Source organism: Gallinula chloropus (assembly GCF_964237585.1).
Source record: "Gallinula chloropus genome assembly, chromosome: 21".
Classification (NCBI taxonomy): Eukaryota; Metazoa; Chordata; class Aves; order Gruiformes; family Rallidae; genus Gallinula; species Gallinula chloropus.
Genome location: NC_140106.1, coordinates 5152965 through 5168312, shown reverse-complemented (window position 1 = coordinate 5168312; position 15348 = coordinate 5152965). Strand labels below are relative to the sequence as shown.

General features: G+C 57.3%; 1 long non-coding RNA gene across 1 annotated transcript; it reads left to right on the top strand.

Moving 5' to 3' along the window:
* Window positions 1–3233: 3233 nt before the first annotated feature.
* LOC311199827 lies at window positions 3234–4410 on the top strand. The gene is made up of 3 exons (XR_014617778.1): window positions 3234–3319; window positions 3644–3709; window positions 4346–4410. It is a non-coding gene; the product is annotated as an uncharacterized lncRNA (long non-coding RNA).
* Window positions 4411–15348: the final 10938 nt, after the last annotated feature.

The following is a 15348-nucleotide window of genomic DNA, read 5'->3' as shown; positions in this document are numbered from 1 at the left end:
GCAGCAAACCCCGGAGGTCCCCACATATGGGCCAAACAGCATCTTGGGGCACGCAGGGACATGAATGCCCACGGGGTCAGCAGTCAGGACCCTGGGCATGGGATCTGCCGATGTGCAGGGCATGGGATCGGCCTCCTAAAGTGGGACGCTGGTTCGGCCAGGAAGAGGTGGAATTTGACAGTCAAGATGCAGTTGAGACTAAAAATATGCTGTGCGGGGAAACCAAAGTGACATTATGGAGCTAGAAAATGAGGATTGGGACACCAAGAAAGCCTCTCTGGGCTTGGAAAATGAGACATTGCTACTGAAATTGAGCCTTTAGATAGCAAAAAGTAGGCGGCTTTAGAGCCTTTGCTGCTGCAATGCTCCCACGCCAGAGAAGCTCCCAAGAGAAGCCCCAGGGTTCAGGACAAGCGATCCCCAGGCTGGTGCCTCCCGGCCTCTCTGCAGTGCCTCAGCACCTGCCTGCCCCAGGAGACAGAGCTGTGGCATTTGAGAGAGCTGCTCCTGGCTGTGCTGGTGGCTCTCAGTGCTGGGCAGAGCCAGCCCTGATGCCCAGGAAAGGTCCATGAGGCGAGGGGCAGGATGGGGAAGCCTCAGTCTCCCTCCCCTCAGGAGCACTGGCATGCTGGGGCGGTGCTTGTGTGGTTTCCTCAATGATGGCGATAGCAGTGACTTTCTGAAGTGGTTTAGCTGCTGGCATTTGCCACCCTGGGCAAGGAGCTTGCCTTGGGATGGGCAAGCAGGGATGCTGTTGGTCCTCCATGCAAATGATATCAAGGTCGAGCTGCTTCAGGAGGGGCCACTGGTCATTGCCATGGTGTGGGACACCGTGGTGCTTTTTGTGGCTGCTGCCACGGGTATTTTCCAGGCAAGTGATGGGGCTGGGAGCAGTGAGAAGCCTTTGTCCCTAGAGCTGTCCCTGTGTCCCCCTGCCCTGGGGCAGCTTCCTTCAGGCCTGTGTGACTGGGCTGAAGCGGCACTGCAGGGACCAGGAATAACCCAGGGGAGCACTTCTCCAAGCCATGGACTTCTCACAGGCTCATGCCCAGGGTGACAGTGAGGGCTGAGCTCGTGGGGCTGAGCTCGTGGTGGGGCAGGTCTGGGAGAGCCGTGGGGCTGGGCCAGGCTGGGTGAACAGTGGGGCTGGGTGGGCCGTGGTCAGCTCCACAGACAGGAGGTGGCAGACGCCCCATGGGGAGGCACAGGGTTTGTGGCTGCTGCCACGGGCATTTTCCAGGCTGCCCGGGCTGGAGCGGCACTGCAGGGGCCAGGAATAGCCCAGGGGATCACATCTCCAAGCCCTGGGCTTGTCACAGCCCCGTGCCCAGGGCCGTGGCTCTGAGGCTGCCCACCTGAGTGCTGCCTTTCAGCCTCAGAGACGGCCGTGCTCAGGAGATGTCCTGTCAGGAAAACAGGAGCCTTCCACATCTAGCCCTGCTGTGCTCTCCTTGGGTGAACCCCAGTCCCCATGGGACAGGCTGGAACAGCCCACAGCCCTGGGGAGCAGATGGGGCAGCACCAGGGCAGGCTCTCAGTGGCCAGCAGGCTCTTCTGCACAAGCCCTGTGGATGATGGGATTGTTCCTCCAGGGTTTTCATCTGGGCTGCTTCCGTGCACAGAACCATAGCATGTGTCAGGTTGGAAGGGTCACTTCTGAGAGCTGCCAGCCACAGCCAACAGGTTGTCCAGGCATCCCTGCGGCTTTGGAAATCCCCGCCCACGACTGGTCCCACACCAGTACCAGACCCCCCCTCCTGTCACCGCAGCTCACTGGGAAGGAAGGATATCACAAGGTCTAATGGCAACATGCTTGATTACAGATGTGCCTGTAGCCGATGGGCTCCCCAGCTCCCAGCCGGATCCAGGCCTGGAGCCTCAGCGCAATCCCGCCGGTACGTCACGCCAATGCGCCAGCATTTAGGTTTTCGTGTGTCGCTCCGGGGAATTCACTGTGTTGTCTTGGCGTGTTCTCAGACACGCAGAAGAGCAGAGGGGGAATGGCTGAGGCTCAGGGATGTGCCCCAACGCTCACAAAGCCATCTCTCCCAGGCTTTCTGGGGCCTGCTGCAAAGCCAGCGGGCTTGTTGGGGCTGAGGTGAGAGTGGGTGTGGGCTGCAGGGAGTCCGTTCTGCCAACAGCTCTGTGCATGGTTGGCTCCGGGCAGCCAGGAACTGTCCGCACAACGCTGCTGTGTGGAAGGGAGAGACGAGCGCAGGGAGCAATCCCGCGTTTGGCCGGCACTCACTGCCGTTCCCATCTGAAGCCGTGGACGGCAAGATGTCATGGGAGCTTCTCTGGTCGCTTTGTTTACAGGCATGGAGGGAGGCGACGGGCGTCCAGCTTCCCAGCTGCCTTCCAGGACTGCACTGCAGGGAGGTGCCATGGGTACGTGGTGGCTTTTCACTTGCTTTGAGAGCTGCCAGCTCAAAGCCCCAGTGGGAGCGAGGTGTCTGTGGCAGGTGGGAGAATCCAGACCTGCCTCGTGTGTGCCGTGTCCTTCCTGATCCCTGTCCAGGTTCTGCTGTTCGGTTATCAGGGGGTGTATCACAGTGTATGAGGGAAACTCCTTGTGACTCTTTGGTTGCAGATGTGGGTACAGGGAGAGCTTTCCCAGCCCCCAGTCCGGATCCTGCCCTGGAGCTCACAAGGCGTCCCAAGGGTGAGTGAGGAATCCATCTCGACTGGCGTCACAGCCTGAGCGCTCGCTGTCAGGATTTCAGTCGGGAGAAATGTAACTTTAAATGTTCCTTCAGGTCGTCGAAGACCATGGCCCAGAGCTGAAAGGGGCAAATCTCCCCAGCAGACATCAGAAGTCCTAGAGGCCATAATGAGGGACATAGAGAAAGCAGCACGAGGTGGGTCTCCATCACTCTTCACCAGGAGATGTGGGCAGCTGTGGTTTGAGATGCACATACGGACAAGCTGTGGCCTACACAGCAGGGGGAGGAAGGCAGGCAAACAAAAGATGGCATGCAATCTCCTAGTGTGTCAGCGGGTCAGGATTTGCTGCTCACTGGTAAACGGGAAAGTGTCTGGCACTTAATGCTCCTCCATGAATGACACGGTGTGACGTGACCAGCAGATAAAAGGCCAGGCTTTGCTTCTAAGCGCTATCCATGTCCTTGGAGAAGTATTGCCTCCTGAAGAGACCACGCTCCTCAGGGGGAACAGGTGCATCTCATTCAACTGTCTCACTTTCTTTCTAAAGAGATGGACGGTGGGGATGTGCAGAAGGAGGTGGTTCCGGAAGCACAGAGCCAGCCAGTGCCAGTCTCTGAGGAACACAAGAGGACAAGCCAGTCAGATGTTGTGCCAGGTAACTGCTGTGCTTCAGTCGTTCAGTGTCACAAATCAAACCCCTGTGTGCGTGCTGCCTCTTCCCCCGGTGCCGCTGCTGCTCACGGCGTCATCAGCCAGCCTGTGAGTGCAGGGAGCCTGTTCCAAAAGGAGCCAGGAGCATCCCAGAGCTTGCCGGGAGGAGTCCTGGGCACAAGAGAGGCGAGCGGCTCCCTCCCGTGCACTCAGGCCCAAGGGGATGCCCTGCCAGAGCGGGCACGGCTCAGAGGGCACCTGCCCCGTCCCCCTGCACTCTCTGTGCCGGAGCCACGCTGAGGCTTTACCTTTCTCTGACCCTTGGCAGTGCTGCCCAAGCTCAGGGAAGTCTGGCGTGCCCGAAGAAGAGAGGAACGTTTTCCACTGAATCCAGGTACTGGGCTGTCTTGCAGGGGCCATAAGGGGAAGCAAGTCCTAAAACAGGGACGTTCAAACTGTGCCCATGCCAGAGAAAAAGTAAAGTGGGAGAGGGAGGTTCCGGTGCCTTCCCAAGGGGGCCTGACTGCATCCCGTCGGTGTGCGGGTGCTGGGCTGGTCAGGTGGTGCTGGGGGTAGTACTCCCAGGCCCAGGGATGGTCTCTGTCTGTCTCGCTCAAAGGGACAATGGGTCAAACAGCTGCCCTCCCCCACGTGCCCCCCATCTGTCCTCAGCACTTTTTTTTGGGGGTAACACTTAGCCCAAAGGGTCAGACCGAGCCCCCAGGCAGCAGCACGTACCTGCCTGAGGCAGTGAAGGTGGGTGAGCCCAAAAGAAACTCTGTGTAAGTGGTACAACTGGCAGAGAAGGGTGAACAAAGCCAGGGCACTGGGAAAAGTGGATTAAAGCCATCCCAGAGCTTGCTGGGAGGAGTCCTGGGCACAAGAGAGGCGAGCGGCTCCCTCCCGTTCACTCAGGCCCAAAGGGATGCCCTGCCAGAGAGGGCACGGCTCAGAGGGCACCTGCCCCGTCCCCCTGCACCCTCTGTGCCGGAGCCACGCTGAGGCTTTACCTTTCTCTGACCCTTGGCAGTGCTGTCCAATCCCGGGGAAGCCTGGCGTGCCAGCAGAGATGAACGTTTCCCACTGAATCCAGGTACTGGGCTGCTTGCAGGGGCCATAAGGGGAAGCAAGTCCTAAAACGGGGGCGTTCAAGCTGTGCCTATGCCATGGAAAAGGCAAAGCGGGAGAGGGCTGTTCCGGTGCCTTCCCAAGGGGGCCTGACTGCATCCCCTGGGGGTGCGGGTGCTGGGCTGGGCAGGGGGAGCTGGGGGTGGCACTCCAAGGCCCAGGGATGGTCTCTGTCTTTCTCGCTCAAAGGGACAATGGGTCAAACAGCTGCCCTCCCCCACGTGCTCCCCATCTGTCCCCAGCACTTTTGTTTGGGGATACCACTTAGCCCAAAGGGTCAGACCAAGCCCCCAGGCAGCAGCACGTACCTGCCTCAGGCAGGGAAGGTGGGTGAGCCCAAAAGAAACTCAACTCGCTGAGACGGGGGAACAAAGCCAAGTCACTGGGAAAAGTGGATTAAGGCCATCCCAGAGTTTAAGGAAACCTGAGAGGAGAAGGGGAGGCTTGCAGCGTTTCCTCTGCTGCTTCAGAAACCAAGGGAACATGGCAGCCCCAGAATGTTCACTGCTTCAGAGAGGCTAGAAACGTCAGAAAGAACATTTTCTGGACACCTGGGAGATTATCCGTGGTGCACAGGACATGCTCACATCCAGAAATGTTCCTCCAGGTGCGGAAGGAAGAAGCGACACAAACACTGAGGGGAATCAAAATATGTCCAAGTACTGCATAGAAGGCTTTGCGGCCATCATGGGCTCCATGCTGTATGGGATGCTACTGTGTTGTGGCATCTGTCTGTGGAGACAAAAGAAGTCAAAGTAAGTTGATTGGGGGTGGGTGGGGGGCGGGTGGTCTCCAAATGTCTGTATTCCATGGCTGCTATTAGCCATATAGCCATTAGAGGTTGGGCAGAGAAAGAGAGGAGCCAGGCTGTCCCAGCTGCACCCAACTCCCGTTCGTCTCTGAGAGGAGACGAGCCAGCGGCAGGCGAGCAGAGCCCCAGATGAGCCAGAGGGTGCCGAGCACCCCGTTTTCTGCACAGAGCCCTCTGTGCCCACAGCTCCACATGCAGCTGAGTGCCTGTGTCCCACAATGTGGATGGCATTGAAGCCCACCCTGTACCCCCCCAACACTGCAGCTGGGACTCATCCTCAGAATCCTCCTGTCTCCACAGGCTCGGCACAGCCCTTTCCTTCCTAAGATGAACCTCATTGCCCGACAGCCAGACAACGGACCCCGGCACCTCTGAGAGCTGGAACCAACATCAGACCGGGGACCCCCTCAACCCACCCACATCCACCCTGGCATCAATGCCCATCCAGGACAGCCAGTCAGGATGTGCAGGACCAGCCCTACACCTACCAGCCCTCCAATGAATAGAATCCACCTCCCCACCCCGAATAAACGTGTAGATAGAAATACAGATCAGAGCACAACTGTCTGGGTCGTGAAAGCAGCAAACCCAGGAGTTCCCTGGGCCAAACTGCACCTTGGGGCACGCAGGGCCACGCATGCTCACAGGGTCAGCAGGCAGGCAGGTGGGCATGGGACCCCCCCATCATGACACAGGTGCTATAAACCAGGCTTTGGGCCCTGTAAATGGGGGGAACCTGTTGCTTCCTCGATGGCCACAAAGTATCATAGAATCACAGAATCCTTCAGCTGTCTTTGCAGCAGGGACCTCTCACATCATCGAGTCCCACCATCTAGCTGGTCTGCGAGAGCCATTGCAGAACCATGTCCCTAAGCACTGCTTCTGCATGTATTTTACATACCCCCAGGGCTGGTGATTCCACAACCTACTGACGCAGTCCCTTCCATGGCCTAAAAACCCACTTTTGGAAGAAATTCTTCCTCACATCCAAGCTAAATATCCCCTGGCACAATTGAGGCCATCTCCTTTTGTCCTGTTGCTGGTCACTAGGGACAAGAGGTCAGTCCCCCCTCCCCTTTTCTACATTCTCCCTTCAGGGAGTTGTAGAGAGCCATTAGCTCTCCCCTGAGCCTCCTCCTCTTCTCCAGACTAAACAGCCCGCTTCCCTCAGACGCCCCTCACAACATTTGTCTTCCAGTCTTCTCAGCAGCCTCTTGCCCCTCCTTGCCCAAATGAAGCTTTGGTCCATATTAGAGGGCCTGGGGATGTACAAGGAGGCTTAGAGCTGGAAAAGAGGGCATTGGGCCCCACACAGGAGAGTCTGGACCCTCAAAAGCAGGGCTTTGGCCTTCAGAACAGGACTTTGGGTGCTGACAGTGGAGCCTTAGGAATGAATATGTGGCTTTCCATACAGAAACAGGGTTTGGCGCCCTCAGGTGATGCTTTGCAGCCTAAAAATGGGAGTTTGGAGTCTGAAAACAGGGCTTTGAGCATGAAACAGATGAGGCCTTTTTCCCTGCGTGAGGAGTTTGGCCCCTAAAACCAGGCTTTGGGCACACAAAACTCTGTGCTGAATCTTCACAATTGGGCTATGGTTCCTAAAAGCGACACTCTGGAGCCAGAGAAGGAGGCTCTGTACTCTCACGTGGAGGTGGTGGGTGGGCCTTGAAAAGCAGGCTTGAGGCCTTCACAGAGATGGTCTGGGCTCCTAAGCAGGGGAGGCTTGTCACCTTAAAAGGGCAGCTTGGAACTTTTCCATGAGGGCTCGGACCCCCAAAATGAAGCTTTTAGACCTCAAAGAGAGACCTGGGCAGACCAGAGAGCTGGGCAATCACCACCCCTGCGGCCATGGGAGCAGGTCTGGGCCTTTCTGGGTGACGAGGGCAGAGAGCAGCCCTTGGGAGAGGCCTGCAGAAGGGCCCTGGGTGAGAGCCTGCATCCCTCTGGGGTGGTTTGACAGGCAGTAAGGACCTGTGGCCCTCTAGATAGGGGACACAACTCCACATGCAGCCAAGTGCCTGCATCCCACAGCACAGCGGGCGCTGAGTGGCACCCTGCAGCGCCCAGCACCGCAGCCATGGCAGGGCCTCAGCAGCCTCCTGTCTCCACAGGCACCTGGCTGCAGCTTCAGGAGCCTGGTCCCACACTGCCAGCTGCACAGTCTCAGGCAGCGACATCACCAGCTACACTGAAGTCCAGGAGCTCCCCACCTCCTCTGCCACCCGTGTGGGGAACAGGAGTCCCTTGCACTGTGCCAGCCTGATCGGTAGGGAAGGTGGCCAAGGGGCCCCCAGTTCAGCCTTTTTCCCCTCAGGTGCTCACTGACCACCCAAAGCTCCTGGCTGGGGATGGCGGCTGCGGCTGAGCCCAATCAGGGTCCTAGTGCAGCACAGCCGCCCGCCCACAGGAATTCATAGGCTCTCCAGGCAGGGGGCTGCTGCCTGCACCCTGCCTGCACCCTGCCTGCACCCTGCCTGCACCCCTGGGCAGGGCAAGCACCCCCTCTCCCTAGACGCTGCCCCGCTCTCTGCCCACTGCAGTCGCTCCCATCCCCTCGTCCCCCGAGCGCCTGCACGGGACAGATGTGGAATGGTCCTGATGTCAGTGAAATGGGTATAAAACCTCTCGCTCCCATGGGAGGATTGAGCAGCAAGCCTTCCTTATTGCAGTGCCAGATGCACGAGGGATTGCTCCTGGATTGCTTGGGGTTTTTTCTCTCCCCTTTTAAAAATTGCTTTTTGCTTATGAAACTGTTTTTCTCTCATCCCATGAGTTTCTTTCTCTGTTTTACCCTTTGATTCCTTCCCCCATCACACCAGGGGAGAGTTAGTGAGCTGCTGCCTGGTGCTTCGTTGCCAGCTGAGGTTAAAACCGTGACAGTAAAACCATGACACATGGACGTTTTGGTTTTTTTTTCCCTGGGCACTTTCCAGCCCAGTCCACCTCCCACCAAACTCTTCATCTTCCCCTTCTCTCTCCCCAGCAGAGTGCAGTCTGGGCAGTGCCCAAGGCAGAGCTCTGGTCCCTCCCCAGAGAGCCTCTGAAGGGCACAGAAGCTCCTGGATGGCAGACAGGGCCATTCAGCCACAGAGACTGGGGCATCCATGGAACAAGAAAAATAAGGACAGTGGCACTCCGTGTTCCCTGCTGTCCTCTCCAGAGGTTGGGGAGAGGTCTGCAAGTCCTTCTGTGCCATGTCCCGCTCCCCCAGCCAGCTCAAGATCCCCAACCCTGACAGTCCTCTGGCTGCTTCTGCTTCCCAAGGGACAGAGTAGCTGGCCTTGAGCTGCTGCAGCCCAGCTGCTCCCAGTTCCCATTCTTTCCTGACCTGCCTGGCCCAGGCAAAGAAGTTGCTGCGTGCTCATTTCTTTTGCTTCAATTCAGAGAGGCCTGGCTCCTCTCCCACACATATTCACTGGGAAGAACAAGACGGGTGGCTCCTGACGTAGGAGGAGATGATCCATTTCTTTCCATTACCACAGGCTGGAAAAGGGAACATCAAAAGAAGAAGGAAAGACAGACTGGGTATATTCAACCCCACGCGGGGAGGCACTTGCCTAGGATGGCCGGCAGCGTGTAGCTGCTGAGCAATGTCTCGTCAGTTGGCTCAAGGCATCCTTGAGCTCCTGGTTCCTCATGCTGTAGATGAGGGGGTTCAGTGTGGGAGGAGTGTGAATTGGCTTTTGGGTGGAAGGTCTTAACAGCCCCCGCTTCCTCCCACAGCTATGGAGATTTCCAGGCCTACAGAGGCAAGAGGAAAACTGGAACGTTCATCTGCAGCCTCACAGCGGCTGCCAGGGAAAAGGCATTTTCAGAACATGTAACCCAAAGGAGATCAAACACGACAAGGACAGGAACGGTGCAATTATTCAAAGAGGGAACAGTTTAAACCGACCCTGTGGCTATAACTCAGCAATCTGCACCACAGGTGAAGAACAGACTGCAAGGAAGACTATGAGCCTTCCTCCAGAAGACCCCAAAAGACCACCACCACATAGCAGCGTGCCTGCGCCAGAGCGAGGAGACTGATGGTGATGATTTCTCAGCACTGCTTTGAATAACCCAGCCTCTTCTCAGAATTCTTATGTGTATGTGTGACTGTGTGTAATAAATATCTGACTGATTGTTGAAACCTGGTCTGAGTGGGAGAATGTTTTTAGCTCGAGTCAGCTGAAGCAACTGATTTGTGGAAATCTAAAGAGTGTAAAAAATCAGTACTATATGGGAGGAATTTAGAGAACTTTGAATCTCTCAATCAGGTGCAAGAATAAGTCTTTGCCCATTTATACAGGTTTATACAGGCGTTTTATTTGAACCAGTGTATTGAATTTAGGTACATTCATTGCAGAGAGAACACTCCTTTAGAACTCGCCCAAGGTGGGCAAAAACAGGGGGGAGGGATATTGAAAAAGAGTCCCCTGGGGTGTATTTTGGCCCATTGGAAAGATATTGTAGGGTCTGGAGGAATAGAAGATGGAAAGAGCCTGATTAACTATTGCAATCAGTGGTGGCCTCTGTAGAAATCAGAACATGGGGTAAAATGTCCTCTTGGGCCACATTCAGCCGCGCTGCGAGCACTGCTTCCCGTACGTGATGAGAGAAGCCAGGCCGTCCGCCCCAAAGCTTCGGGACCTTGGTGGGAGGTTCTGTCCTCCAAAGAGGATCTCTTGGTGTCCCAATCCTCATTTTCTAGCTTCATAATGTCACTTTGATCGCCAAAAGCATCATTTTTACAGTGTTGGGGGAGTACAGGATGGGCTTCAATGCCATTCGCATTGTGGGACACAGGCACTCAGCTGCATGTGGAGCTGTGGGCACAGAGGGCTCTGTGCAGAAAGCGGGGTGCTCGGCACCCTCTGGCTCATCTGGGGCTCTGCTCGCCTGCCGCTGGCTCGTCTCCTCTCAGAGACGAACGGGAGTTGGGGTGCAGCTTGGACAGCCTGGCTCCTCTCTTTCTCTGCCCTGTGGCTTACTGAGCTTTCGTAACAACTGAGCAGAATTTTATCCCCTCTGGATGGCTGAGGCAGCAGCCTGCAGTCAGGTTTCAGGACTTTTCAGTACACAAGAACCACAACTTTCTTATACAAAGGTTGTCCCACCCTGTCAGACTCCTGCTGTGCTGGGGTCTTTCTGTCTGCACCTTCTCTAACATTTCCAAGCACACAGGCTGGTGCAGTTTGTTGAGGCAACGGTGTGCAGGTTCTTTTGGATTGCTGGTGGTGAGACACAGCCTGCAAAAGCACCTGCAAGTAACATTTCTTTCCATAGAAAGGATCAGCACTAAATGCAGATCAGAGCACAACTGTCTGGCTCATGACGGCAGCAAGCTCAGCAGTTGCCCAGATCTGGGCCAAACAGCGTCTTGGGGCACACAGGGACATGAATGCTCACGGGGTCAGCAGTCAGGACCGTGGGCATGGGATCGGCCTCCTAAAGAGGGACGCTGTTTGGGTCAGAAAGAAGTGGGTTTGGACAATCAAGATGCAGTTGAGACTGTAAAAATGATATGCTGGGCAACCAAAGTGACATTATGGAGCTAGAAAATGAGGATTGGGACACCAAGAAAGCCTCTCTGGGATTTGAAAATGAGATGTTGCTACCGCAGCTGAGCCTTTAGACAGCAAAAAGAAGGCGGCTTTAGAGCCTTTGCTGCTGCAATGCTCCCACACCAGAGCAGCTCCCAAGAGAAGCCCCAGGGTGCAGGACAATCGTTCCCCATGCCAGTGCCTCCCAGCCTCTCTGCAGTGCCTCAGCACCTGCCTGCCCCAGGAGACACAGCAGTGGCATTTCAGAGAGCTGCTCCTGGCTGTGTTGGTGGCTCTCAGTGCTGGGCAGAGCCAGCCCTGATGTCCAGGAAAGGTCCATGAGGCGAGGGGCAGGATGGGGAAGCCTCAGTCTCCCTTGCCTCAGGAGCACTGGCATCCTGGGGCGGTGCTTTGGTGGTTTCCTCAATGATGGTGACAGCGGTGACTTTCTGAAGTGGTTTAGCTGCTGGCATTTGCCACCCTGGGCAAGGAGCTTGCCTTGGGATGGGCAAGCAGGGATGCTGTTGGTCCTCCATGCAAATGATGTCAAGGTCGAGCTGCTTCAGGAGGGGCCATTGGTCATTGCCATAGTGTGGGACACCGTGGTGCTTTTTGTGGCTGCTGCCACGGGTATTTTCCAGGCAACTGATGGGGCTGGGAGCAGTGAGAAGCCTTTGTCCCTAGAGCTGTCCCTGTGTCCCCCTGCCCTGGGGCAGCTTCTTTCAGTCCGGTGTGACTGGGCTGGAGCGGCACTGCAGGGACCAGGAATAACCCAGGGGAGCACTTCTCCAAGCCATGGACTTCTCATAGGCTCATGCCTAGGGTGACAGTGAGGGCTGAGCTCGTGGGGCTGAGCTCGTGGTGGGGCAGGTCTGGGAGAGCCGTGGGGCTGGGCCAGGCTGGGTGAACAGTGGGGCTGGGTGGGCCGTGGTCAGCTCTGCAGGCAGGAGGTGGCAGACGCCCCGTGGGGAGGCACAGGGTTTGTGGCTGCTGCCACGGGCATTTTCCAGGCTGCCCGGGCTGGAGCGGCACTGCAGGGGCCAGGAATAGCCCAGGGGATCATATCTCCAAGCCCTGGGCTTCTCACAGCCCCGTGCCCAGGGCCGTGGCTCTGAGGCTGCCCACCTGAGTGCTGCCTTTCAGCCTCAGAGACGGCCGTGCTCAGGAGATGTCCTGTCAGGAAAACAGGAGCCTTCCACATCTAGCCCTGCTGTGCTCTCCTTGGGTGAACCCCAGTCCCCATGGGACAGGCTGGAACAGCCCACAGCCCCGGGGAGCAGATGGGGCAGCACCAGGGCAGGCTCTCAGCGGCCAGCAGGCTCTTCTGCACAAGCCCTGTGGATGATGGGATTGTTCCTCCAGGGCTTTCATCTGGGCTGCTTCCGTGCACAGAACCATAGCATGTGTCAGGTTGGAAGGGCCACTTCTGAGAGCTACCAGCTGCAGCCAACAGGTCGCCCAGGCCTCCCATTACACAAGGTCTAATGGCAACATGCTTGATTACAGATGTGCCTGTAGCCGATGGGCTCCCCAGCTCCCAGCCGGATCCAGGCCTGGAGCCTCAGGGCAATCCCGCCGGTACGTCACGCCAATGCGCCAGCGTTTAGGTTTTCGTGTGTCGCTCCGGGGAATTCACTGTGTTGTCTCGGCGTGTTCTCAGACACGCAGAAGAGCAGAGGGGAAATGGCTGAGGCTCAGGGATGTGCCCCAACGCTCACAAAGCCATCTCTCCCAGGCTTTCTGGGGCCTGCTGCAAAGCCAGCGGGCTTGTTGGGGCTGAGGTGAGAGTGGGTGTGGGCTGCAGGGAGTCCGTTCTGCCGACAGCTCTGTGCATGGTTGGCTCCGGGCAGCCAGGAACTGTCCGCACAACGCTGCTGTGTGGAAGGGAGAGACGAGCGCAGGGAGCAATCCCGCGTTTGGCCGGCACTCACTGCTGTTCCCATCTGAAACCGTGTACGGCAAGATGTCATGGGAGCTTCTCTGGTCGCTTTGTTTACAGGCATGGAGGGAGGCGACGGGCGTCCAGCTTCCCAGCTGCCTTCCAGGACTGCACCGCAGGGAGGTGCCATGGGTACGTGGTGGCTTTTCACTTGCTTTGAGAGCTGCCAGCTCAAAGCCCCAGTGGGAGCGAGGCGTCTGTGGCAGGTGGGAGAATCCAGACCTGCCTCGTGTGTGCCGTGTCCTTCCTGATCCCTGTCCAGGTTCTGCTGTTCGGTTATCAGGGGGTGTATCACAGTGTATGAGGGAAACTCCTTGTGACTCTTTGGTTGCAGATGTGGGTACAGGGAGAGCTTTCCCAGCCCCCAGTCCGGATCCTGCCCTGGAGCTCACAAGGCGTCCCAAGGGTGAGTGAGGAATCCGTCTCGACTGGCGTCACAGCCTGAGCGCTCGCTGTCAGGATTTCAGTCGGGAGAAATGTCACTTTAAATGTTCCTTCAGGTCGTCGAAGACCATGGCCCAGAGCTGAAAGGGGCAAATCTCCCCAGCACACATCAGAAGTCCTAGAGGCCATGATGAGGGACTTGGTGAAAGCAGCACGAGGTGGGTCTCCATCACTCTTAACCAGCTGGGGTTTGAGATGCACGTACGGACAAGCTGTGGCCTACACAGCAGGGGGAGGAAGGCAGGCAAACAAAAGATGGCATGCAATCTCCTAGTGTGTCAGCGGGTCAGGATTTGCTGCTCACTGGTAAACGGGAAAGTGTCTGGCACTTAAATGCTCCTCCATGAATGACACGGTGTGACGTGACCAGCAGATAAAAGGCCAGGCTTTGCTTCTAAGCGCTATCCATGTCCTTGGAGAAGTATTGCCTCCTGAAGAGACCACGCTCCTCAGGAGGAACAGGTGCATCTCGTTCAACTGTCTCACTTTCTTTCTAAAGAGATGGACGGTGGGGCTGTGGAGAAGGAGGTGGTTCCGGAAGCACAGAGCCAGCCAGTGCCAGGCTCTGAGGACAATAAGAGGACAAATCAGTCGGACGTCGTGCCAGGTAATTGCTGTGCTTTGGTCGTCCAGAGTCACAAATCAAACCCCTGTGTGCGTGCCGGCTCTTCCCCCGGTGCCGCTGCTGCTCACGGCGTCATCAGCCAGCCTGTGAGTGCAGGGAGCCTGTTCCAAAAGGAGCCAGGAGCATCCCAGAGCTTGCCGGGAGGAGTCCTGGGCACAAGAGAGGCGAGCGGCTCCCTCCCGTGCACTCAGGCCCAAAGGGATGCCCTGCCAGAGCGGGCACGGCTCAGAGGGCACCTGCCCCGTCCCCCTGCACTCTCTGTGCCGGAGCCACGCTGAGGCTTTACCTTTCTCTAACCCTTGGCAGTGCTGCCCAAGCTCGGGGAAGCCTGCCGTGCCCGAAGAAGAGATGAAAGTTTCCCAATCAATCCAGGTACTGGGCTGTCTTGCAAGGGCCATAAGGGGAAGCAAGTCCTAAAACAGGGACGTTCAAACTGTGCCCATGCCAGAGAAAAAGTAAAGTGGGAGAGGGAGGTTCCGGTGCCTTCCCAAGGGGGCCTGACTGCATCCCGTCGGTGTGTGGGTGCTGGGCTGGTCAGGTGGTGCTGGGGGTGGTACTCCCAGGCCCAGGGATGGTCTCTGTCTGTCTCGCTCAAAGGGACAATGGGTCAAACAGCTGCCCTCCCCCACGCGCTCCCCATCTGTCCTCAGCACTTTTGTTTGGGGGTACCACTTAGCCCGAAGGGTCAGACCGAGCCCCCAGGCAGCAGCACGTACCTGCCTGAGGCAGTGAAGGTGGGTGAGCCCAAAAGAAACTCTGTGTAAGTGGTACAACTGGCATAGAAGGGTGAAAAAAGCCAGGGCACTGGGAAAAGTGGATTAAAGCCATCCCAGAGCTTGCCAGGAGGAGTCCTGGGCACAAGAGAGGCGAGCGGCTCCCTCCCGTTCACTCAGGCCCAAAGGGATGCCCTGCCAGAGCGGGCACGGCTCAGAGGGCACCTGCCCCGTCCCCCTGCACCCTCTGTGCCGGAGCCACGCTGAGGCTTTACCTTTCTCTGACCCTTGGCAGTGCCGTCCAATCCCGGGGAAGCCTGGCATGCCAGCAGAGATGAACGTTTCCCACTGAATCCAGGTACTGGGCTGCTTGCAGGGGCCATAAGGGGAAGCAAGTCCTAAAACAGGGGTTTTCAAGCTGTGCCAATGCCATGGAAAAAGGCAAAGCGGGAGAGGGCGGTTCCTGTGCTATCCCAAGGGGGCCTGACTGCATCCCCTGGGGGTGCGGGTGCTGGGCTGGGCAGGGGGAGCTGGGGGTGGTACTCCCAGGCCCAGGGATGGTCTCTGTCTTTCTCGCTCAAAGGGACAATGGGTCAAACAGCTGCCCTCCCTGACATGCTTCCCATCTGTCCCCAGCACTTTTGTTTGGGGGTACCACTTAGCCCAAAGGGTCAGACCAAGCCCCCAGGCAGCAGCACGTACCTGCCTCAGGCAGGGAAGGTGGGTGAGGCCAAAAGAAACTCAACTCGCTGAGACGGGGGAACAAAGCCAGGGCACTGGGAAAAGTGGATTAAGGCCATCCCAGAGTTTAAGGAAACCTGAGAGGAGAAGGGGAGGCTTGCAGCGTT